Source organism: Aythya ferina (assembly GCF_964211825.1).
Source record: "Aythya ferina genome assembly, chromosome: 1".
Lineage (NCBI taxonomy): Eukaryota > Metazoa > Chordata > Aves > Anseriformes > Anatidae > Aythya > Aythya ferina.
The window spans coordinates 115,466,260-115,490,673 of NC_140296.1; the positions used below are offsets into that span (position 1 = coordinate 115,466,260).

Genomic DNA, 24,414 nt, shown 5'->3' on the forward strand with positions numbered 1-24,414 from the left:
TTTGTTGACTGTTCTAAACATTTTTGACTTACAAGAGCATTTTGACCTCTGCTTTAATTTTCTTCTGATTGCTGTTCAGGTTTCCAACCTTACACGTTAGCATTTAGTCACGCAAGAGCCCCAACACAACTGTTGCTACTCGGCATACCCCACGCACTGGTACAGAAGAGTGTGGAGAAACAGGACACAGAGACAAGATCACAAAACCTGTTTGCGCTGAGGAAGGAAGGCCATAAAATACAGTTCTTGAAGTGTGCAACTCCTCCTCCTGGTGGGGGGGAGCTAAATCACAATATACAAATAGCTTGTGTAACTGTGCCACCAGGCCTCAGGTACACTCCACGTTTCTGAGCACAACCCTTCCGCTACCTGAGGCCTGGATCTGCATTCCTTAATAGCCACACGTACTGCTACGCACTGCCCCTGCCGCAGAAAAAAACGGCGTGGAGCTGCAGAGTCAATACATGTTATCAAGCTCTTTGACTCTGTCAAGATGCTATTAATATTTTGGTAGGGTGGCGGTTGGAATTCTTTACCCCTGCTATCCCACAGAGTTTGTGACATTTGCTTTTCTTTTTTTAAACCCCTTTCTTCATCTAATACACTAGAGAAGCTGAGCAAAATGGACTCAGCAACCAACTTGGTTTCACTTTTTGATTTCTGGACAGCAGTGCTGCTAGAATCATTCCTGGAAGTTATAAACTCCTCCTTTGACACTAAAATCACAGTCACATGCCTCACAGTCTAGAAGACTGCCACAGCAACTTTAAAATAATCATTTCAGTTGTGGGTTAGTTGTGTTGCTAGTTTTTTTTGTTTTTTAATTTAATCATATATCTGTATAAACAGACGAATATCTGTTGATCTGTACCTGCTAGAAGCCAGTAGTGTCCAGCTCCCACAAACAAACAAAAAACAAACAAACAGTTAATACAGCCACAGTGTCATCTAGTGAGTTACTCTACATCCCTTAATGTGGGAAGATACATCTGTTATTACACGCAGAAACTTCAGCTATTGGTTACTGAAGTTGTCTTAGAAAACATATTCAACTTAACAGAAACATAAAATAAAATCCTTTCTGAACAAAGAAATCAGACTCAAATTTAAATCAGATGTTACTGATGCTGAATGTATATGAATGAGGCATGCTTAATTGCAATTTATCTTTACATTATAACAAAACAATATTAATTTCTACTGTAATGTTCTATAACTCGATTTATAATAAATTAAAATTATAGATGTTTGACTTCGAAGATGTAGATAAAGTTCAAATACTGAACAGGTAAGCAGTCTTCAAAGTACCAGGAACAAGAATTAGGTTTAGACTGAGGTTACCTGAAAGCAGTGACTACCCCTGCAGTTGCATAGAAAATGTCTCTGCGCCAAGTTAGTCATTTAAGGGAGTTTGGGGTGAAGTTGAAAAACTAACAGGGAACTGAAAAAGCCAGAAAGCATGTTTTCCTTCTCAGCTGAGAACGCAAAACAGACAGGGATTAGATTTCCCGGGTCTAAAAGCTTGGTTTGGTTACATCAGGGTCTGTTACCTTCTCAGGGACAATACTTTGTTTAAAACATTACGTGCAAACACTATTTGCATTAACTTGTGCGAGTGTGCACGTGTGTTACCTCAGCACACAGGACTCAAAGGCCACAATCTAAGAGCAGTATGGTTTGTCACATCCTAAAGGAAAACTTCGCAAACTAAATAAATGCATGTAAGCCATGCAATCGTTTAGAAAACGTGCGGGCACACACTGCAGCCCCTGAACTAACAAAAAAGAAGTGCCAAATTTAGTGTAAAGGCTATATTTAGCAACGCATTTTAACGGTCGTCTACCAATAGAGATTGCCTCTGAGAAAACAAATACAAAAATACCAAAGCAAAATGAGATTAAAAGCACCGATTTAAACCAAGTTTAAATCAGCTCACTAGAGAGAACTGGAATGCCAAGGCTACGTGTGCACCCAGGGGCTCACAAAGGCCAGGAAAATGGGGTGCAAAAACCTCCCTGCTTTCACTCCGCCTGCCCTGAGCAGGGCTGAAGCAGGGCATCAATGTCTGCAAAGTCTGACAGCGCTCCAAAAGCCACCCAGACTTCCTGCAGGATCCTTGGCCGAGAGCAGGTACTGTCCTCGCTGGGAGACCGGAGCTGCACGGGGATGTCCGCGACACCCACCTCGCCTCCTGTGCCTGTCCTGGCCGCCCACCTCCCTTTGCGAAGAGCGACGATGAACCCCGCAGGCAGCCCCGTGGGGCCAGCCAGGGCTGCACGCAGGAACCGCATCGCCGTGGCACAGGGAGCAGCAACACAGCCCTCGGACGAGACGAGGCTGTCTGCTCCTCACAGCAGCTCCAGCATCCTCGTGCCCCCACGGGCTGGTGACACCACCAGGAGTCCGCTGCCACGTGTGGATACACAACCAGTGTCCTCCGTTCGTGTCTCTCCGAGGGGCAGGATCTTCCAACGCTGCTTACAAACCAGGAACGCTTGGCGGGTGTTGGGAGCTCCCACCTGAACAGGCAGGCAGCCTGCAGGAGCAGCAAAGTATGTGGAGATAGCAAAGTCCGTGGCCGCACATCCAGGCTCCTCTGACAGCTTCCTCTGGATGAATCCAACCGTCCAGGCCCTGCGAGGGCTCTTGCAGCACCAGGTTTTGCCCAGAAAAACTTTCAGCCATCAAAATTATTCCATGCAAGCAGCTGGTGCTCTGCAACAACGCGGAGGCAGGCACGTAGAGGTGCAAGGAAAATACCGAGTTAATAGCGAGGGGAACAGCCGAGGACAGTTTTCCTCTGACACACGTGCAGGCAGCTCTTCTGGGTTACTGGGAAAGGGACACGTACATCCAACAGCTCCACGTAGCTGTCCATGCTTTACTTCCCTTATTTAAGGTTTTCTATACTGATAAGTAAAATTGAAAACTTCCTCCCCTTGCTCTGGTTCTGACGCTTGTGCTCTTTATTTAGTCCAACAGCCTTCGGTGAGGGACACGGGAACTTCTGCTCACTCTGCAGGCACTGAACACCTTTTCAATCCATGGAACGGAGGGTGCAGAGTGTGAACAGGTACCTGCTTTAATGTATTCGCTACCAGCTTTGTCACTCTTCATTTTGCAGACACCAAATTTCCCCCTACAAACACCTCTGTTTCTCCAAAAGCAGCTGGAAATTAATGATGCTATTTTTATTTTCTTATTAATTCCTATGCCATAGCTCTATAATCAGCACCAGATCATGCTGCAATTTTGCATACTTATTTCAAAATGCATTACGAGCCCTTGATGACTGATGTTTAGCACAATGTGCAAGAGAGTATCCCAAACAAATTAGAGGGAAGAAATACAAATAGAGACATTTTACTTAAAGAAAAAAAAGAATTATCAGACGTCCAAACATGACACAAGTGCTGCAACTCCCAAGTTTGTGGCAGAGCCTTCACCGATTTCAAGAACCGAGCCAGGTGGGCAGTTTGCACTACGTAACGTGAGATCTGGGTACAAAGAAACCTTTTGCAAAGAGAAAGAACAACACTGCTTCTTCCCCAATCTATACTCCTCAGCCATTGATTTGCAATGCATCAGAACGCTTTCCTTGCTGAGCCACACAGCAGACTCGGGAAGCAAACACACCTGCGCAGTAACTGCACGCTTCCCAGAAGAGGTACACCTCCCAAACGGCGCTCTCACACTCCAGGCTCTTCCACCCCTTCCCCACATAGGGAACTCTGCTCGTTTCAGTGCTGCCTCTCTTCCCAGCCTCTCCTCTGCTGCTCACCGCCAGGCAGGGGCTGCCCGTCAGCTCGTGCACTGATTACCGAGCGCACCGGGCGCATGACCCCGGCAGGACTACCTGCACATCAATAATTAAGAATAATGCAAAATCTGCAGCTTTCCCAAGGAATTGCAGGCTGCCAGCAACCTGGGGCAGATCTGTGAAGGGGTGCACGCTGCTGACATGGCTCTGCTGCTGGCTTTTTGTTCAGGAATCCAGTTGCACAGGTGTAGCTGGGGGACTACGGACAAGACGCACGGACATCCCCATGCTTTGCCCCATAAGGAAAAAATAATAAAGAAATCCCAGCACGATGCGGCTCACTATAGATCTGCCATAGCTCAAAGGAAACTCGTGGAAAGCAAACCAAACATGTCCAACCAAAAAAGTGCCCTTTTCATCAGCCTGGCAAAACAAACAACAACACAACAACAAAAGCAACTTCCTCCTAACTTTCATGGGTGGGTTTTAATGCAGAATATCCCAATGTTTCGGCTCTGCTGACTTTTGTGGAGTTATTTCACACTGAAAAGGATGGAAAGAGATAAGAAATCAATTTTTCCCTCACTCCCTCCTTTCTCTACCAAGGTTTTCTTTACCAAGCTTCACTTCCAGATCTCTCACGATGCCGTACTCCTAAATATTGCTTTGACGACCACGAAATAACATATTTTGTCACACACTGAAACAAAAACCTAGGATAATTTGTTTCACAGAAGACCAAAGATTTACTATACTACTGCAAAAGCCAATCCCAACTATTACCATGTGACGTGCCAGGCCTTATCCACTCCCAAGAGCTCTCGCTAGCACTGTCAGGTAATTCCTGTCTGTGTAGGATGTGGGTACAAATGGAGAAAAAAAGAAAGAAGAGGGAAAAAAGAAGAAAGATGACTTCTGACAACGCACGTGCTTAAAAATCCTTACATAACTGGCAGGAAAAGACATACTGGGGAAATAACTGAAAGGTATGGGTTCGAAGCCACCAGCCAAGCAGCAGTGAAGTACACTGAGCAGTCCCCCTCCTGCTAACGGCGCTGCTCAGCCGCACAGCGCAGTCACCAAGACGTGGCCCAGCCCAACAGGGGCCCCGGAGCAGGTTTAAGCTTTCCTCACTTGAGTCCTGCCATGGGCCAACTCATCCGTCATCAGCACTGACAAGGAGCCGGCCTTCATGTGTGTGCCTGGACCTGGAGAAGTCCCTCCTGAGAACGTGGATGGCAGAAACCTTCCTGGTGCTGCCCTGACACGGGGAGAAAGGAGAGCAACTCCACGGCAGGGCATGGGGTCAGTGTGCTTTCAGTGCCTCAGAGCAGGCTCCCCAGCAGTTTGCTACGTATGTATTGCCTTCAGAAAAAAAAAAGACAAAAAGCAGACACAGGGATGAAGCACCTTGCCACCTCCCCTCACCCAGCAGGGGAAGGTGAAGACAGGATTTGTTAAGCTTCTTGTCAAGAGAGCTTCCACCTGAATTAAGTGCTGTGGATCCCGTGTTGTAGAAGTCCTCTGAATCTCGTTCAGTTTTGCTGAAGGAGACTCTCAGTACCACAGCGGGTCAGTAAAATGCCATTTCTTACTTGCAGCGATTTCCACGTTTTCTAAAATCTCTTACATTGTGAAACACACGGGTGGAAGACTGCCGATAGAAATTCCACGCTTCCTAAGCAAGTGATTTCCTTCGTGTAATTTCACCAAATCCAGTTAACTTTCTTTCCCCTCGCTAAAAATTGAAATTTTGTTGTACTCGCCTTCTTTGTACACAGAGATGCCTGAAGCTAGTTTATTTTCACATGCTGAATTGTCCATGCTTATAAGGACTTGCTATTACATTATGCATTTGCGTCCTACAAAGGAAAAGGCAGGAACACTGGCAAGTGTCAAAACCGTGCTTTTCCTCTTTGTTGATCCATCTTTTACGCAATCACATCTATAAATACTAAAAATAATAAAATGCTGCCACCACTGTGAGAATACTACAATTAGGTCTATACTTGTGCACCCAGTGAAGTTTGCTTTCCTCTTCAAGTAAGAGCTCTATTTTAAAATCAAAGCCAACTCACATTCACAGTAGTGAAACACTTGTTTCCAGCAAATCTTAAAATCTTACAGCGTGCAATGTGTTTACTGGGTTTAGAAATGAGAGTTTAAATTGGTAACTTACCCTATCTATCAAAATATGGCCAGAGTGCCAGAGCAGCCTCTTCTGTCAATTGCACGTTCCATAAAAAAGTTAATTGTGACTCAGCATTAGATTATGAATATTGATCTAATTACACAGAACCATTCAGACCAACGCATATTTAAAGAAATTTCCCCCTGAAAAACAATACCTTATATTATAAAGTTAACACAGAGAAGTTAGCATTAATTAGTTAGTATTAAATAGCGTAATATACACAACGGCTAAAATACCACATTAAGTGGCAAAACCTCTAAGCAAGCTTTCCTCCTACTTTACTCTCTTTCTACTTCAGGCCTTCCTGTCCATAAATATCACTGAATTATATCACTGAATTGGCAGTTAGCAACTTCACACTACTCTAATTTATTTTTTAAAAGTAGTGTTGTGAAGGAAATTAGGCTATTAGAAGAGATGCCCACCTGGCAGAGAAGCCAGCAAGACTACTCACTTGTCAAGACAAGCATTTACTAGGCAAGGTTCAGAGGCAGCCTGCACCAAGGGAAAGGACACGACCAAGCAGTCAGATGTGGATTTTATTGCATTCCCTGCTCACGCTAGCCTGCTAAGTGACTGTAGGCAAGCCTCTGCTGCCTCGCTGTTTGGTATCTCAGATGCCTAGAACAGGGATAAAGGTGATTGCTCCTTGTTTTGGGGTGCACGATTACAGCATGGCTTACGCGCTTTGCCAGATAGGACACCAGCACATGAACCAGGCAATGCCTACACCTGCCAGTTATTAACAACGTCGTTCAGAGATGAGGGCGTGATTTATTTACTTATTTTAAAGCAGTGCAGTTTAACAGCAGGCCATCAATCCATTCCTAAAACCTGAGTAACCCTTGCGCTGGTTCGGGTCTTGCCCCTTCTGAAATCTGTCAAGCAGAGCGACAGCCGTGGGAGTCTTTTGTGAAATTCACATGCAGCCACTAGTACCAGGCTCAGCACACTGCTCTCAGATAGAAACAGGGCGTTATCACCAATCTTTAAAAAAATAAAATAAAATAAAAAATAGCAGTAGTAGTGAAAAAACAGAAGTCAGTTCTAACGATCTTTTGAAGTTAATCAGAACAAAAAAACTTCTGACAATGACACCGCTAGAATGAGGGTGAAAAAGTAGGAGGAAAAGGAATAAAGATAATACTACAGAAGAAAGTTGACTTTTTAACTGTTCTTTCCTCAAGAAGCATTTTGAAATACACATGACTATTACGTCAAGCCAGCTGTACAGACTCCTAAGTAATAAAGCAAGCATAAATTGTTACAGCAAGGCAAAGCACTATCCATACTGCTTTAAAACAAACCTAATTCACTCAGGTAAACTGTTCCCATATATGGGCAGCGTATGATTTAATGATACGGGGAAGTATCATCAGTCTCCATTTGCAGGTGGAGAAGGGACATATGGCTGAGTTTCCAAGAGTAAACTATGACCCTGCAAGCCTCCAGCTGCCCTCTGTGGCAGTCCGAAATTAAGACAAGAGTTTCATTTCAGTTCCAGCTTTTATTCGTAGCATCTTCCTCCATCTGGGAGCCACCAGACTCACATAAACTTGAAGTCCTGAACAGCGTACGTGCACCGTGCTGTCCGAAGAGAGGGAGCGTGTCACCCCACAGCTGCCTGGATGTCACCGCAGGTGTGTTTACAGCCTTCACACTACAGCAGAGCCTCCGCAAACACCTCACCTGCCTCAGCTGCTTACTCCCCACTGCCACCTGTGATGGAAGAGCACCTCTCCCCAGTCCACTTGGTCAAAGTTTCCCTCCTGCATAACACTCTGCTACGAGCCCCGTGCCAGGACGCCGCATATCCTCAGCCCACAGACCACGAGCAGCAGCAGCCTGGAGTAACTTTCAGTTCTGAACGGGAGCAATCGTATTGGTGAGTTTAACAAGGTGTGCCATGTGTTTCAGCATGTTCACATGCTTATAGATCGCAAGCCGTGGACCTGCTAATTTACGAACAAAGTGTATTACAGTCGTTCTGGATGGAACAGCAATGTAAGTGCACAGTTACCTCCGATACTTTATGTGGAGAATGTGACACTGAATATCTCTAATTGCACACAAAACAGCTATGAAAGAGAAAGGCTTTTCTCCCTTGAATGGGAAAATAAACACGGGTGAATTCCTCTCACCATCACTCCTACACTCCTTTCCTAAAAGAAACACCTGCTGAAGCCATCTGAAGTCCTGCAGGTGCTGGATTTACAGCGAGCAGCCCCCAAGAACTCAAAAGCATCCAGGGCAAGTTTCTTAAGTGTTTGAAGTTACCCCAACACTAAAACCTACATAAGAGTCCCCTAAATGGTGTGTCTGCTTTGAAGCAGTTATCAGCTCGCTATGCTGGGAGGAAGGGTAGCGTGCAACAAACTTTTGAGGCCGTGGCCAGTTTCTGAACTGTTTACATAGCCCCTTCCTAGGGGAATGTCCCCCTTTAGGCTGCAACACAGCAGCACCCCACCTGGTGCCTGTTACCCAAGAGCAGAACCCAGCCCTCTCGTGCACATCAAGGCTGACTTCCTGAACTCCCTTCACAAATAGCTACTTTACTGAGAACTGTGCAATAAAACAAGTCTTCGCTTTTCCCAAAATAAGAGCTCCCTACAGTAAATGGAAGTTTCTCGTTGCGGACAAATCTAATGAAAACTCTGCTCGCCCCTTAAATAGCCATGTTATTTTTATTACATTTAAGCTATGAGGAAATGTACTTCTCAGCTTCCTCTAAAGCTTCTATTGTGACTTTTTCTTCAAAAAGATACTCTACCCTTCTGGTCTTTGCCATTTGTTCATGACGGCGCTGTATTAGGCAAGATATACACTTAGCACTGTGCACAAAACTGAGGTCCACTACTCTTACAAGCTGTAGGGAGATTATGATCACCGCTTCACTTCTAGGATTAAAGTCCCACGCATCCTAAAGGCTCCACCACACAGGCTGAAGCCACTACATGGCCGAATGACTGAAGAGACTACCTGAAGCAAGGTCCACAAGGTGTTCTTGCTCAGTACCTTTCACTACTACTCCAAACAAAGAAAGAAACCCTCGATACTTACAGCTCTCTAATCTAACTCTTACCTGAAAATGCAGAAAGCTACATCCAAAAATCAGTGTGTTCGCATTCAGCTCTGAACAACAGTTTGAAGCCTACCAGCCAGTTTTTGAATTTCCCAATGTGTTCCTGCTTCGTAAAAATTGTTGCATCAATTACTCTATCCTGAACACGATCCTTGTCAGCAATGCTATAAACCAGAAAGCAATATTCTCCTATGCAACCAGTCTGTCATAAAGAATTTTGGTAATTTAATTTGCTGTTTATAGCCTCAGACCTACACATACCAACCTCGCTGCCCATAAAATGCGGAAAATTGAAATTTGGGTGCAATTCTCCAGGAGCTGGAGAACAGACAGAACCCTCCCTTTGCGCCACCTCTGCACAGTGGTTATCCCAGCCCCAGGAATAGGCTTGAGGCCACAGTATCGCAGAACAGCTGCTCCCAACGGCCCCCTTCGAGCCAGAGTGTTTGGGACCATCACTTATCCCGTGTCTCCTACACACAGACTGGAAAAGGTCAGGAGAAGGTTATTAATCATTCACATTTATGAGGGCTAAGCTTACCCCAAATACATGTCTTGTCTTGTTTTCAGCTATGTATACTAAACTACCAGCAAAAAAAAAAAAATAATTTAGATATATTTATTGCCTCCCACTTCCCCATTTTGGGCCTAAAGCAGTTCAGTGCCACCACGGGTGCCTGTAGGAAAAGCGCTTCACGTGGCACTCGCTTTCTGCCATCCATGAACATGACCCTTCAAAATTACAACCTCCTGTTTCAATTACCACGTCCACTTTGGTTTAAGAAGTGCCAAACTCTTAAGAAGTGTCAGAACTTTTCTGCAGCATACAGACAGAAGCAGAAGCTGTGTGCTGGAAAGCTTAGGAGTACTGGTAAGTCAGTCACTAGGATTCGTCTTTCAGACTGATAGGTACCTGCATTAATCAATGCCAAAAGAAGAAGCGGTAACGCAGAAGGAGTACGGCTGGAATTCTAATTAACTCTGTTTACGTGTGAAAACCGAACCAACTCCAGTTGGAGTCATACTGCGGTGACGTTGAACTTCTCACCGATCCTCGACCTCTACAGATTTCCCATGATCTGTCCTAACTGTTGATTTCTCCCCTGCTTTCTCCCCACTGCTGAATTTTCAGAGGACTTTGCATTCTCAGCGAGTTTCTGGCCTCCGCATCGCACTTTGCATATTTTAACGTTACTTTGGCTCGGAACTTCAGCCCCACGTCCATTACCTGCTCATCTTTACAAAGCGAGGCTTAAAGAAAACACCGAGGAGGAGAGAAAGGAGAGAGGGAAGCGAGGGGAGAGCCGAGTAGCTGCAGCCCGTTCATCCTGGGGTCACTCAGACCAACTCTGCAGCGGCTCCGAGCGCCGGGAGCGGAGGAGCATCCCATCCCATCCCATCCCATCCCATCCCATCCCATCCCATCCCATCCCATCCCATCCCATCCCATCCCATCCCGCAGGTAGCGGCGAGAGGAGCCCCGTCTTACCGAGCAGAGCCGAGCACTCACCCTGGAAGGCGACTGGAAATTACAGCCAGACGACGACGATGAAGCTGCCTCAACGCCTCCGTCATGTGATAGTGACCTACAAAGTACCAAACACAGGCACACCGTCAGCATCGCTGCCAGCCCGGCGGGCGCGGGGCGAGACCCCGGGGGAGGCGGACAAAAGGGGGGGGTGCGTGAGGGGGGGACACGGCCAGAAGGGGTGTCCGTGGGGACACACAGACACACGCAGACAGACACACAGACACCGGGGCACGGACAAAAGCGGCGGCGCTGCCGCGGGTGGGCCCGGCGCCGCCTGGGCCGCGGGTTCGAGTCCCGGCGAGGCCCCCGCGGGCCGGGGGGAGCTGGGGCCGGGGGGAGCCGGGGCCGGGGCAGGGCTCTGGGCCCCAGGCCGCCGCCGCCGCCGCCCGTGCGAAGTGCAGGGCCACCGGCATCCGGGCTGCGGGGTGGGGAGGGAAGGCAAGGCAAGGTATTAAACATGGAGCGAGCCCGCCGCTGCCGGCAGGGTCTCCGTGCCTCTCCGGGCTCGCACACACACAGAGACACACAGAGACACACAGACAGACACACGCCCGCCCCCCGCCCGCCGCCGGCCAGCATCAAGTTTGCGCCCGAGTTGCAAAATGTCGATCCCGGCGGCTGACACCAGCCGGGGGGGAGAGGGAGAGGGCGAGAAGCGGCGGAGTGCGGGAGGCAGCGGAGAGGCGAGCGAGAGTCCATCTTGCTTGGAGCGGGGAGGCGAGGAGCGGCGGCACCGCACCGACCTCACCCCCAGGGGTCCGGGGGGCACCCGGCCGGGGACGGGGATGGGGCCGGGGCCAGGGCCGGGCCGCGGGGGGCTCCCCCCGCACCTCCACCCGCCCGGGGGGCTCCGGCCGGCGGCCGCCTCCCTGCCCGCTGCTCCCCTCCTCCGCCCCGCGGGCCCGGGCCATCATCCCGCTGCCACCGGCGAGCAGCAGCAGCAGCAGCAGGAGGAGGAGGAGGAGGAGGCGCCGGGGGAGCCGCACGGGTGCCGGCCCCCCCCCGCTGTCCCCTCGGCGCGGCGGGCCCGGGACGTGTCACCGGCAGGACGGGCAATGGTTTCGGCGCCCCAGGCCCCAGTGACCACCGCCGGCCTGGCGGCCTCCCCTCCCGGCACGCACTCGACTCGCTCACCTCCGAAAAAAAAAAAAATAAATAAAAAAACACAAAACCCCAACAGCAACAACAACAACCAGAACACACACACACGCACACGCACACGCACACACACGCCAAAAACAACAACTTTTACAGCGCCGGGGCCTCCCCCGGCGCAACAATAAACCGGGGAAATAAATCAGAAAGTGGCGAAGCCGCCCCCCGGCGCGGTGGCAGCCCCGCGGCCCTGCCTCTGCCTTCCCCCGGCTGCCCCTCGCATCGCGGCTCCCTCCCTGCCTCCCTCCCTCCCCTCCCTGCCTGCCTCCCTCCCCCGGCGCCGGGCTGCGCCGATATTTCCAACGCAAACCTGCTGCCGCACGGCGCCGGGATTAGCGCGGCTGCCTCCCTGCCTGCCTCTGCCTCCCTGCCTCCTCCTCCTCCTCGCAAGCCTACCCCGGATCGGCTCTCCCCACGGCCATGCAAGTTTCATACATTGCAAATAAACCCGAGAGGAGGAAGAGCGAAGCGGCTGGCGGGGGTGGGGGGGGGAGGAGGAGGAGGAGAAGCAGCAGCAGCAGCAGCAGCAGGAGGAGGAGGAGGAGGAGGAGGAGGAGGAGGGCTGCTGCTTTCTGTAATTCACCAGCGACCCGATCTCGCAGCACCCATCCGGCTGCCGGCGGCGCCCGGAGCCCCCCCCCGAGGCGGCCGCCCCCTGCCCGGGGGGGCCCCCGCCAAGTTTTCTGTCATCGCGACCACCCAATGGCACAACTTACCTCCGCGGCGACGGCTGGACGCGGCCGAGGCCTGCCTCCCACCCTCCTCCTCCTCCTCCTCCTCCCGGAGGCAGGCAGGCAGCCGGGCTGCTCCCCGCCCCAAACTTACCGACACCCCCCCAGCCCCTCGGGGCCGCCCCCCGGGGCCGCCCCCCCGGGGGCTCCGCCGCTGCCTACCGGAAAACGCGGAGCCCAACTCCCGGCCGAGCCCGGCCGCTGCCCTGCCCTGCCCTGCCCTGCCCGCCCGCCGGCATCGCCCCTGCGCCCGCTGCCCGCTCCCGGCGGCCGGATCGCGACCCCCTCCCGGGGCTCCCCCCGGCTCCGTTTCGGGGCGTCCCCCCCCGGCCCCGCAGCCCCCGGCCCCGCCGCCCGTACCGCCGGGCGCTCCCCCCGGGGATGAAGTTTCGGTTCTGCCCGCGATGCCCCCGCCAGGTCCCCCCGCGGCCGGGCAGCGAGCGGCGGCCGATGGCTGGCCGGCCTTCCTCCCCCCCCCCTCCTCCTCCTCCTCCTCCTCCTCCTCCTTCCCCTTCCTCCCCGCCGGCGCCGAGAGGTGCCTGCTTCCCAGCGCAGCCTGGCACCGGCTGGCCTACCCCTGCCTCCTCCCCGCGCTGCCAGCAGCGCTGCCCCCGCACAGCCCCGCACAGCCCCGCGCCCCCCAGCCCCGCGCCCCTCGCCCCCCGCCCCTGCCCTCCCCGCCGGGCAGCCGCGCACCCACCCGTCCTCCCCTGCCCAAACTTTCCCAACGCGGGCAGGGCTGGGGAGGGACGGGGGCCGGCGGCGGCCCCGCGGCCCCGCGGGAGCGGCCACCCCCAGGCCGGGGCTCACCTGCTGGGGCTGGGGGCTGCGGGCGCCCCCCGGCCCGGCTGGCAGCGCGGCCCCCCCGGCTCGCAGCGCGGCTCCGCGCGGAGCCATGCAAGCCGGGCAGCGCCACAACAGCCCCCCGCCATGTAAGGCGGCCCGCCATTGGCCGCCGCGCTGACGGACGGGCCCGCCAGCCATTCAGCGGCGCCGTTACACTCGCGGCGCCCCGCCGGGGAGCCGCTGGCACACTCACTCACTCACTCGCACACTCACACTCAGTCCTCACACTCGCTCGCTCACACAGGCGCTGTTACCGTGCTCACGCTCCTCGCCTCGCACAAAGCTCGCCGCGGGGCTCTGCCCGCCCGTCCCGCAGCCGGAGCGTGAGGGGCAGAGCTCCCCTCCGGCTGCGGGAGCCGCCCCGCACCCCGGCGTGCCCCCGCAGCACACACCGGGCACACACCGGGCACACACCGGGCACACACTCACCGCCAGCCCCTCGCGGAGCCCAGGCTGCAGCTGGCATGACAGCGAGGGGCAGCGACCGCCGAAACGCGGCTGGCCGCTCCCACAGGACACACAACCCTCTCCCCTCGCACACCCAGCAGCGGGGGTACCGCGCAGCTCACCCCACGCGTCCCCGTCCTCAGCACGCCCCGCTGGGCACGGCTGGCTTCAGCATCCTCCCATTGTTTACTTCTTCCCTTTACAGCACAGCTATGTCAAATAACGTGGAGTAATATTTCCAATGTCTGAATAAAGCGGTGAAGTAAAGCACAAGCTGGTTTTACAGCACAAAATCGTACCCGTGTTTCCAACTCGGCCCGCGTGGTTTTTACGAAGATGTGAGAAATTACCCCGAGCTGCCTTCCACCCTGCGTGGTGTACGGGGGAGTGGGACAGCCGCTGCCCGAATAACATACAACTATCACAATAAACACACTCTGCAATTAATACATTTTACCTCATATTTTTAATTTCCAGCGCTAACTGAGCATCCGTCCTGTGGAAGTCAGGTGCGTGTCAGGTGCCACAGGCCAGGACACCGGCAAGCCAAGGCCCACAAAACTCACTGGTCACATATGAAGAGGTGGCCTCGTTTTCAGGCAGATTTTCCTCCTATCATCTGTAGGTGATGAGGTGTTTTGCAACTGTAGGTGAGCAGCACCTTGTCCGTATGCACAAGCAGGTGCCAGTCAGAGGCCCAAGCCGGACAGTTAAAGCACACCTGGTGTACGTAGTTCCTTCCTTTTTGGCATGTGTGCCTCATTTCTTGGCTTCTTTTACTCACTTTAATAAAAGTACACCACAGAGCCTCTCGCACCTCTGCACTGCTACAGTCCTGCCGGTGTAGGTAACTACTGGGCAATATACGTGATTTAGGTGCTTGTTAGCACACATGAAGTTCATTTTAAAGGATGCTTCCATTTCTTCTTTATCAGGACTCTCTGTTACGTTTGATGCCCTTCCAGCCCAGGAGAGGTCAAGCTAGGGACACCTTGCATGCAATGTAGTTGTTTATAGCCACACAAAATGGATCAACAGTGCTACGAATTAGAAGAATCTTGTTCTGTGTCCACTTTGCAGAGTTACCAATGGCTCCATGAGTCGCAAGGCAGCCAGCCACGTATTCGGCCTGTAGAAGCACAAGTATTTTGTCACCGTTTAGGAGAGATGAGTAAGCTAAGGTACACCGGTATAGTCAGAAAATAAAATGCTCGACTTTCTGCTGCCTTTGATTCATTGCATCAGTAGTGAAAGAGAGGGCTGTGTTTTCTTGGGCTATCAATCCAGGGCATTCTGCAAACACCGAGAGGGAGAGGATGGGAGAGTAGTAAATATTTCTGTTCCTCCATTTCTCTACATGTGATTTAAGCAAATTAATCTCTTTGCATGCCCACTCAGAGATATTTCTGGCATTAGTCAGTCACCGCTATCAAGAATTACAAGGTGGTAGCCAGAGTCTCGGAGGAATTTTTCGGGGGACAGCCAGTGCGTGCTGAACTTTTTGAAGATGCTTGCTGGTTCTTGGTTGGCTTCAGACTTTGCGCAAGCTGCATTTCCAGATTTTCCTGCAGAAACTCATGTTGTTAAATGAGAAGTGTTGCCTTGCTGACACTTCTGTGTAATTGGTATCGGTGTTTAAAAGCATGAGGCCTGGACCCTACACTGTGCTCTGTTCACACATGCTCCTGCGTGCAGCCAGAGCTCTGCTGAAGTTGGTGTGGTTCAGTGCAGATAGAGCAGATGCCCACGCAGCCAGATCTGGGGCTTCGAAGTTGCACATTTGTGGCATTTGCTTGAGTTCCTTTGGACTCGCCCATTTTGCATGCAGGTGACAGAAGAGCATCCTCCCCCCGCCCGCAAATGCGTGCCCCCTCTTAATTAACCCATGGCACAACATAAAAGATGAAAGTGTCCACGTGTCTGTGCCCTGTCAAAAGGAGAAAACATATTTCCCTTCGCTTCGCTGTTATTTAATAACGCCGGGGAAAAGGATAGCATCAATATAAATGAGAGTAATCAGGATTTGTTCTGTTCCCTTCCCCTGGGGCCTGCCGAGGAGCTCACTGGCAGCGGGGGGCCTGCATCTGACCCACGGTTAACACTTGCTCTCCTCCTCCTGCCCCCGGCAGAAGCTACCTGCTGGCTGCGGAACGGGGCCAGCCACCGGTGGCTGCGGTGGATGTGTGCTTCCACGGCCGGCTCGCACGCACTCAGACACTAGCGAGGGAGCTCGGAGTAGCCAGCTGCAGCCCGAGCCTGCAGGCCCTGGATCCCTCTGAGCTGCTACCATGGCTGACTACAAGTGACGGTTGTCATGTGAGCCGGGGAGGAAGGCCATAAGGCAACTCTGGGAGCATATGCTTCATCTGCGCTAAGCCTTGCACGCCGCCTGGGGAGAAGCACGGGGAAGAAAGGGTGAGGCAGATGCAGCCTTACGGAGCCTGTCCCACCTCTGTTGTTTTTTTTTCCCCTTGTGGTTTGTGCCCACCCACAGCCCACGGAGGAGCGTGGCATCCTTCAGGTTAAAAAACACCGGACAATGCATTAGAGGGACCCTGTTTTCCTCCCCAATGCACTTGTATAACACGGTAACATTAATAGCGATTTATGTGCAAGCACCGAAGGGAGGAGGCTTTTTGTCTGAACTAAAGCTGGAGAAAGACTTCAGACTTACCCGCTTCAGACTAGGCGCGGAGCCACGGGAGCAGTGCAGAATAGCCATCCTCCAAGGACCACGCTTTCAGGAAGTTGTTGTTCCCACCTCAGCCCCTTTTAGGAGCACTTTCAGTTTCTCGAGAACTCAACAGAAGCCAGAGAAAGGGCCAACTTCTTCTGCTGGTTTCTCCGTAGGGGACTGCATTTCTTCGCTCCTGTTCCTCGCCCCTGTTATTTCACACCATTAAGATCGTCAGAATATTTTCTTCCGTGTAATTTCTAGGTGCTGTTTCTAAACATTCCCTAGCTGTGCGCCCGTTTCCCACTGTCTCCTATTAACTCTTTTCCTTCTCTTTATGCCTCTTTTTACTAGTCAAGCAGTAGCAACTGCAACCCTCTGACAAAACCAGCTACTGCGAGGTTGGCTCCTACAAGCAATGTCTGACCTGAGCTGCCAGCAGTTCATTTAACAGACTGGACAGGAGGGCAGGAAGGGAACAGACAGGTGAATTGACTTGCCAGGAATCTCGCAGTATGGCAGCAGCAAAGTCAGGAATCAAATCTGGGCTTCTGACTCCCTGTGCATCGCTTTGTATATTTCTTTCTCTGATGCTCTGTCTCTTTCATAGTGCCTCCCTTTTTCAGAGAAATAGTACTACACCTGCACGAGCTATTACCATTTTTCCTGGTTCAGAAGAAGTAATAGGTTAGCCAGAGCATCCAGGCCTGTTTGAGCCTACCACTTCAGTAAAGATTGCTTCTGATTCCGCAAGACATTGAGGTGTGCGTTAAGTGAGTACATGTTAACTACTTAACACACTGGCGCGTGTGAAATATGCGATGTCTGCGATGATAAAGCAACTGCCAGCTCAGCTCTAAACTCGGGAGATTTTCCTTGTCATTATACAAGAGCACTGCATTACAAAATACATGTAAATCAGGGCAGGCCTGCTCACCTGAGTTTATGTAGCCCACTGAGTTAGTCTCATGCGAGTAAATTGGTTTCCAAAGCTGGCGACACGCAAGAGAGCTGCAGCTCTATCACTCACACACCCCGTAAAGCGGGATTCCTTCAGACTTACTGACAAAGTCCCTGCAAAAAGCTGAGCCGAAGGACTGCAGCCTTCCTCAGCCCCATGCTCTCAAACCTTACAGTTCTTACTCTAACTCTCATGCAAGCTGCAATATTATTTAACTGCTTTAAGCATAAAATATAATTGGAAGTCTTTTTTCAGTTTTAGGTTGCTAGCCCCTTAATACCTTCCAGTGCTACTGAGTAGCTTTCTCCTTCTGCCACCCAAGGGCCTCTTTTTCCCATCTCCATATCTGGAATTATTCAAACATTAATTTATTTGCTTGTTTTCCCTTTTCTATAAATGTTCAGGGTCCTTTAAAGAAATGACAGCTCTGTTGTAGCATCCTCCTCGGACCTCCAGTACACTGCCAGTGACTCCAGAACTACCTCACGAATATGCATGTCCTTCTCTCTAGGAGAACAAGGACAACCAAGCAGCAAAACATTTATATTCTTATAAGTCCACTGCTTAACTGAAGAGGATGTCATTGAGCCCGTGCTTGACAAGTGCCAACTCCCTGCAGCTACTCAAATGGAAGAGCAGCACCTATGAGGTGTGAGCCCGAATGCTCATGGATTCTGGGCTTTGCAGATGCACATCCCGTCGCCCCGCTGCCATGCCTGCAGTTCCTTCGGCTTTGAGACCACAGCACGCTTCTTTGGCAGCACAGTGCTGCTACCATTTGTAAAGTAAACAGTGCAAGTGACCATTTGACCCTAAGTAACAAGAGCATGCATTAGTCACTGAGTCACTCAAAGGCATGGTATTTGACTCTTAACTCGTTATATCTAGGCAAGTACGGAGCACTGCTGGTGATCTCGTCCATCTCTACAAGAGAAGGCCTCAGGAACAGGGATCAGTGGTTTATTCCTTCAGGTGGTAGTCGTGGGGGAATACAACAAAGGATCCCAAGCTCAGCTGCTGGCAAAGAGGGAAGAAGCATCCCGTCCAGTGGAGCCTCGAGATAGGGGACCTTATCTAGCCTTCACTTTTTGAGGAACTGCTTTTAGAAGGAAGATTACCAGCTTTGAAGAATGACGTAGGGAGGGAAACAAAACTGGATGGATATTGAGGCCTTCCAGGAAATAAATAAAAAAGAAAAAAAGAGGAAGAAGGAAACGGTTCATGTCTTGGGCTTTGTGACATTGGTGGTTTGCCTGCATTCTTTTTCAAATGGAAGTTGCAGGAAGACATGCAGAAATCTTGGGCGAGATTTATTGTCTGTGAGGGGTGTTCATAAAGAAACCTTAAATACTTGACTGTGTTGAAGTTCTACCGAGATGAACTCACGTTGTGCATCCTCAGCAAAGCTTAGATTGAGTTAATAATCATTTCCCCTTCAGTCTTAAATCTCCAGGCTGACTTGTTGCTTCCATTCCAATTTTCCTGCCTATACATAAGCATTATTTCATAAATTACCCAAGTGCCTTACATCCAAACCGAGGTGCTGGTCAAAGGGTGGTTTATACACACATCTCTTGACTTTGAGCTGTTCCAGCACATACGCTTAAGCCTTGGCACAATCTTGGCTCTTCCAGACAATCTGCCTAGAAACAAGTGTCGGTGTAGCTTCAGAGCTCTGTCCTTCCTTGTCTTGCTTGTGAGGCTGGAGCCTTGTGCTCAGGCACGTTTCTCGCTCCAAAACTTAACAATCAGTGAGGGAAGTCTTGACAGTGTGAATAGCAATGACAGAGCTCTTGCTGACTAGAGGGGGATATTTTCCTGCTGTCACCAGTTTGTAAGTACTTGTCAGGATCTCTTATTTTGGAGTACAGATGGCAACAGCTAGACTGAAGACCAAGTCTCAGATTTCGCAGTTAACCAGGGCTGCACCCTGATTTTGTGTCACTGGACAGAACCTAGGGAACTGGTTGGTACATTTGCTTGTGCAGCTTTCAAGTTTCTGATTATTTTTATTTATTCATTTTTCCACTGTGCTTCTGAGTGGGTACACGAAGTACCAAAAGCCAAACAAAACCTGCCCCTCGCTGACCCATCTGCGTGAAAGCCCGTCGCCACATCCTTCAGTCAGAGGAACACACTTCTGGTATTCATGCTTCAGGGGTACAAAGCCATTTTTATCTGAGGATGAAACATTGTGTGTGATGTTTGCTGGTGGGGGTGGAGCGAGTATTCCCTGAGGGGCAAAGCCACCCCATCGCTGCTGACAGATAACTTCACAAGGCAGAGTATTGACACTGGCCACAAAGCGGAGCAGTGTGGGAAGGTCACTCAGCAGATCAGGTCCGGAGCAGGGGAAGCCACCAGCGGGTCGCTCACTCAATGCATGTTCCCTGCCCACTGCTGCACAAGATGTCTCTGCTTTGGCATTAGCGGGGTGTGAGGAACCTAAAGGTCTCAACAAGCCCTTGCAGGCGTGAGTCACTGAGACAGAGAGAAGAGGAGGCTCTACCTAAGGCATTACCAAAGCCTCACTCCGTTCCAGCAGCAGTGAAGGTTCAGTCTCAGCGTCCAGTCCCACACCCATTTTTCCCACCCATGGTGCCCACCTGTGGATTACTGCACTGTCTCCAAACTGTAGTCATCGTACGTTCACTGCTGTTCCAACCTGTGAGAATGTAGGTATTATTATGTCTCTTTTACAGGTAGAAAACTGAGGCACAAGGAGGAGCGACGGCTCTTTCCAAGCTATGCTGAGAGATGGTGCTCAAGCATGAGATCAAACTGAGTTTACCCCAGTCTTGTTGTAGAGAAAACCCCCAAACATCTCTGTCTTCTTATGGGCACCCTGTGAACTGGCTCAGGAATCCCCCAAAGCTGGTCCTCATGACAGAATGAGTTCAGTGTTTACAATGCTTTCAGTTTTCTGTTTTCAGCGTTACCAAACTGTGCTCAAACTGGCATTCAGCCTCGCTTGTTCATGCTCTTAGTTTGGTCCTGCACCAGTGCAATTCCTCAGTCAACTGCAAACAACTTAAAATGTGCATTTAAAACACTCTGTGCATGCATAGTCTCTTGAAAACTCACAAGATGCTGCTTTATAAAAAAATAAAATAAAATAAAATAAAAGTGAGGTATTTTCTGTCTACCCTCACACACTGATGCACAAAGTTAGCAGTGCTGCATGACCTGGTCCTGTACCAAACCCTGCTGAAATTATTGCAAAGGACCACATCAGTGTCAGTGAGCATGGGGTTGTTCCCAAAGCTCTGCCGTTTGGATGGGATTTGTATAGTTTAGAGCTCAGCATCTTTGCTTCCACACATGCAGGTGTAACAGGCATGCAGGGATGAGTGGAGGAGAAACTGTGACCATGCACCCTCTTCTGTTTCCTTTGCTTACCATCTAGAGTGTTAACTGATGTGGGAGGTGTTATTTCCTTAAGGACAAATCCTCCTAGTCTTTCACATTATGGCTGACAGGAATCCCTTCACCTTCCAATTTCAAATGAATACATTTCATTAGAAATTTTTCATATTTCTTGGGCAACACATACCAAGCAGCATCTTTATCTTCACTGAAGTGTTAGCATTTACTACCAAAATAAATTAAAATAAAAGTTTAAATGGAAACGACATTCCCCCATGGACATTCTCATAAAAACAAACAAACAAAACCAAAACAAAACAAAATCCAACCAGCTTCCTGGCAAGAGGAAAATTGTATGGGTAAAAATATCGGCTTCGCTTGATTCCACATGCAGCTCTCCTTTTCAGGGAAATGGCAGTGCTTCATTGCAGGGCCTCTGCACACACAGGCAGAACCCGATTGTGTAAGGGTAGAGTGTGGAGCTGTAATACGTGTTGGCAAGCGCTTTCTCTGCAGGTACAATGATCTAAGTTAATGCCCACCAACACAAAACAGGTCTCCACAGTCCCACCTGCCTGTTAAGATACTTACAGAGTGAATACTGGACTGAGCTTCATTATACACATTATACTAGTTTATAAGCAGAAAGAGCTAAATACATGGAGATGGGGTAAGCATGGATGTCTGAACACAGGTTATTGCCAGGGGTAAGTTACAGAAAATGTACACTCACGTGCTATGTTTGTGAGGTTCTTCCCATGCACACAGGGATGAACATACCCTAAATACAGCAGTTTTTCCTAAATTATTGTTCAGCATAAGAAACAGCACGGGTATTACAACATCTATCCCTTATGGATTTGAACATTTAATTGGCGAGCCCCTTTCTGGAATGTTTTATCTTGTTTCCAAAATAGGGCAGGGAAAACAATCAAACACACCATTAAAATACGCAACATACGAACATGGAATGTGGACTGATCTACTGGATACCCATTGTGACTGGAAAAAAAAGATACCAGAAGCTATGACAAGAATCACTTTAGCTATCTGCTAGTTTCGGTAACTCCTGATGTTTTACAATTATTAATTCTCTGAGGGAAGTATTGCTGCCAATCCAAAGGAACTGGCAGCAATGGCCTCAAAACGGTGCGAGGTGGGCCAGCTTGTGGCTGGCTGAACGGCTTTGAACATCAGTGCCTCTAAATCACTCACCAGACACAGCATGTGCCTGGGAGGCTGTGAACCTGCACAGCTCCTAATAGCAGAATGGCTAGGGAGCAAGCACCTTGGCTTTGAAGTTCAGGTGAGGACCAATCTGTCCCGAGTTCTATAGGAAAATAACTTATAGGAAAATGAGAGTGCTGGAATGACATCGTACATTGAAACTCTGCTACTGAAGTAGGTGGTTGCAAGCTAGGGATTTTTGTTTGTACTTCTTTTGTCATCGTTGCCTTTATATTAACTTGTTTTGATTTCTGATTATAAACGCGGCCCACAGGAGAAAAAGTCTTGGTGACTGCTTCTGTGTTTAGTTTTCTGCTGAGCTGTTCTGCCTCCTGAAAGGCTGGAATACCCCTTATCCTCCAAGGCGCATTCAGATACGAATGTGGGGCACTTTGGATATTTTTTTCTTCACCACCTTTGCTTCTCTATTTATCTTTTCTCTGCATTGGTTTTTCACTCTGCTCACTCTCTGATGGTTGTTGCTCCCGTTGTTTTTCCCGTTGGATTATTTTATTACTTATCTTGTTTCAGAATTTCTCCTTATGCTGAACACAACCTCAGTAGCGCTTTTATACAAAGGAAAAAATAATTCATTCACATCCACACTCCTTTACGGTTTAAGTCCAGTAATAGGTATAGAATCCTTCCCCCAAAGTAGTTTTTATGTAATTGACTGCAGTGGTTTAATGAAACGACCCAGATACTTTGGGGCATTTTCCCATTACTGTGAAAAATAATGTACTTTCTCCAAGGGTATTGTTGCATTTTGGCTCATCTGTGACACCAAGAAAATTGTGTGGTTGCTACCTTCCCTGTTAAGACCATTCAGCATCTTCCCAAGACAAGACCCAGCTGGTGAAACCTCAGTGCTGCTTTTGTTAGCATACCAATGCTTATTTAAAATGGTTTCATCTCTTTTATTCTCCAGCTTTACTCAGAGCTTTTACAGTGACACAAAAGTAAGTACGGGGTGTGATTTTGTCAGGCTGTCATCCCCACGCTGGGGTCTGTAGGGATTGTCTGCTTTCGATCTCATAGCAGGAGCTGAGCACATATGTTGCCACTGGAACTCGTTGCTTTATTCTACAAAACTTCTGTGTTATTGGAGAAATTTAGTAAATGTATAGCTAGCCAATTTTCATTCTGAACAGGTGTGTGTATGTGTGAAACGAAGAGGAGAATAATAATCTACAACATCCACGTATTTCAATATCATGATGTCTCATTATCAATAGGTATGCCAATTGTTCTAGTCCACTTTATGTATGGTGAAGCCATATTTTCGCATAATAACTAGATAAAGGTCAAATTCCTCAGGTGAATTACCTTCTAGAAGCCCTCATTTTCTCAGTCTGTGCATGCTGCGATAATACGACAAGGATAGCACTGTCACAGCACTTACCCTTTCTCAGCACATGGAGCTCGATATTCACATCCAGTTGATCTTCCTCTTCTATATTAAACTCTGTGAAAGGCCGTTAGGAAACAATTGTGGTGCAGTGGGCTGATGAAGTCATGGGATCCTGTTGCATCTGTGTTTCAACCAAAGATTTTATGGAAATATTAAAGAGCTCTTTCTTATCTCTGGCTAAATCCAAGGTTTCATTTTCCAACACCATCAAACTAACACCTTTCTTTAGTATAATGCACACATGCCTTTAAAATACTTTGAAAACACGCATCCATCATGAGTTGTAATAGAAAACGAACCATTTAGAAGCAGACTTCCTTGCTTATTCTCCAAGGGTGGAATTCAATTATGCGGAGGAACAAAACAAGGTTTATGCAGCATCCAAGTCTCTCATAGTCCTATTCATGCTGAATCTTTACACGGGGATAAACTCTGCCACAAAGGAACAATTTTGGGGTGATGTCTGAGTGCCACAATCAATTAGATTTTGTCTGTAGGACCCCTGTCAGTATTGTGTGTGGAAGATGGAAGAGATGCCAAGTGGAGTTTTATGCCCGGTGGGCCTGGCTCGTACCCAGCTGAAGTCAGTGGAACTTTTGCCACTCCTTCCAAAATCAACAGGATGGCTCCTCCACTCACTCTCTATTTCTCTTGCTAAACCACAGTTTTCTGATATTTTCAGGCGCTCGTGCTCATCAGCTTGGAATCCACACAAGGTTGGGTTTCATAACAACAAGCAGCCCAGATTCTTTCAAATCTGAGTAGACAGAAGAGAACAAGGTGAGTCATTTTTTTTTTTTTGCCTTGCTAATCTTGACTGAATGCTTCAGGTTTGCCAAAGATTACTGGAGTTTTCCCTAACTAAGGTGCGAGTGAAGACTGCAGCAGTTTGAATCAAATGGGGGGTGTTGGTTTCACTGGTTTTCTTCGTCGTTCACTTGAAAGGTCAAAATACATGTTAAACTATTCTAGCACCACCGCCTCTGCTGTTTGCATCGTAGCAGTGAGCGTTGCCTCCTTAAAAACACC

At 49.4% G+C, this 24,414-nt stretch overlaps 1 protein-coding gene across 14 annotated transcripts in view; it reads right to left on the bottom strand.

Annotated features, from left to right (window-relative positions):
- Positions 1 to 13,325, bottom strand: part of BBX (BBX high mobility group box domain containing) — a 136,588-nt gene extending 123,263 nt beyond the window's left edge. For 7 of the 14 annotated variants that reach the window (XM_084528925.1, XM_084528915.1, XM_084528918.1 and 4 more), the window contains exon 1: positions 10,547 to 10,622. The gene's annotated coding sequence lies outside the window, so the exon portion shown is untranslated. Of the gene's footprint in view, positions 1 to 10,525; positions 10,623 to 12,032; positions 12,143 to 12,438; positions 12,489 to 12,813; positions 12,915 to 13,263 lie in introns of those variants that run through there. The other 7 variants (XM_084528922.1, XM_084528929.1, XM_084528927.1 and 4 more) reach the window with 7 other exon arrangements.
- Positions 13,326 to 24,414: the final 11,089 nt, after the last annotated feature.